The sequence below is a fragment of the Macrotis lagotis genome, chromosome 2 (assembly GCF_037893015.1).
Source record: "Macrotis lagotis isolate mMagLag1 chromosome 2, bilby.v1.9.chrom.fasta, whole genome shotgun sequence".
In the NCBI taxonomy this organism is placed as follows: domain Eukaryota; kingdom Metazoa; phylum Chordata; class Mammalia; order Peramelemorphia; family Peramelidae; genus Macrotis; species Macrotis lagotis.
The window spans coordinates 253,214,921-253,216,341 of NC_133659.1; the positions used below are offsets into that span (position 1 = coordinate 253,214,921).

General features: G+C 37.8%; 1 pseudogene; it reads right to left on the reverse strand.

Annotated features, from left to right (window-relative positions):
• Positions 1–521: 521 nt before the first annotated feature.
• LOC141511613 (small ribosomal subunit protein eS12-like) lies at positions 522–1,010 on the reverse strand (annotated as a pseudogene).
• Between the last annotated feature and the right edge of the window lie 411 nt (positions 1,011–1,421).

Sequence of the window (1,421 nt, forward strand, 5' to 3'; positions counted from 1 at the left end):
CAATTTCCTAACCTGTTAAAAATCTTCCAAATGAAAAACTTAGTTGGACTTCGAAGCTAATTGTGTATATACCCAAATGCATATACTTATATATAGATAAATAAATATAAATACACACATATATGTATATATATATATATACATATACATAAAGCATCTTTGAATTAGTTTGCAAGAATAACTGATTAGGAAAGATGGAAATTTATTAACCAAATTTCAACAAAAGCTTTTATATAATTGGTGGATGGGATTAAAAAAACTAGACTCATGATTTAATAAGTGTAGTCAATCATGTTCTTCTTCCATTTGGGAATATGTATTTTTTTATGAGGTACTTTTTTTAAAAGCTATAACAACCATTAAAACCAAGTATTAAAATTAACTGAATTTGGATTCATGTGTAGCCTGCATAAAACTGGAATCTTTCTTACCTCACTCATACTTATGAATCATGTCTCATAGCAAAGCTATACCTACCCCCTCAAAGTTCTAAGAATTCTCCTGAGTTAGGAAGTATCCCTATTCAGATGTGTCCCCCCAGTGTTAAATACCAGCAATAGTATTTTTCTTTTTTCTTTTTTTTCCAATTGAGACCAAGGCTTTTATTTACTTGTTTCTTGCAATTAAAATATTCTTCGATGACATCTTTGGCCTGAGATTCCTTGCCATAGTCCTTAACAACAACACAACTGCATCCAACCACTTTTCTGGGCTTTCCCTCTCTGTCAATTTTGCAGAGGCCTACCCATTCACCCAGCTTCTTGTTGTCATCAACCTTGATTAAATTGATTTGGTGCTCAGCACACAGGGCCTCAACCAACTTTACATACATAGGTCCATCACAGTTGGAAGCAAGAACACAAAGATGGGCTTGGCGTTTGTCCAACGCTTTGGCAGCTTCACGAATTCCATGAGCGAGGCCGTCGTGGATGAGTGCGGTCTTCAGCACTTCTTGTAGAGCGGTGTTAACGTCCCATTACACCTCCAGCAGCAATGCCTTCCTCGGCCATGGCAGCAGTTCACAGGTGAAGCTAAATCTTGGAAACACCCAGAAACCTCCACCTCCCGCTCAACTCAGCAGCCACAGGGAAAGAGCATAGTATTTTTCTTATATCAAGTTTATACTCTGATGATTAGTGTCCCAGCATCATTTAACCACTCATTATCAAATTAGCTTTTACTAAAGGATATTTACGAAGAAGAGATAGCAATAACAGAAATCTCACAATATTTCCCACCAAACTGTGTGAGCATACTCTCTCACCTCTCCTGGGAACAGTTTACAATTGCTGGGAAGAATGGGCTCCCAATTAAAACAGTTGCTACAAAGAATTCCCACCACCACTTCCCCAAGTTCATTTCCAAATAGCCTCGAACAAGTGGTCAAGCAAGTTTTCAGAACCTCTCCTTGACCCTCACCT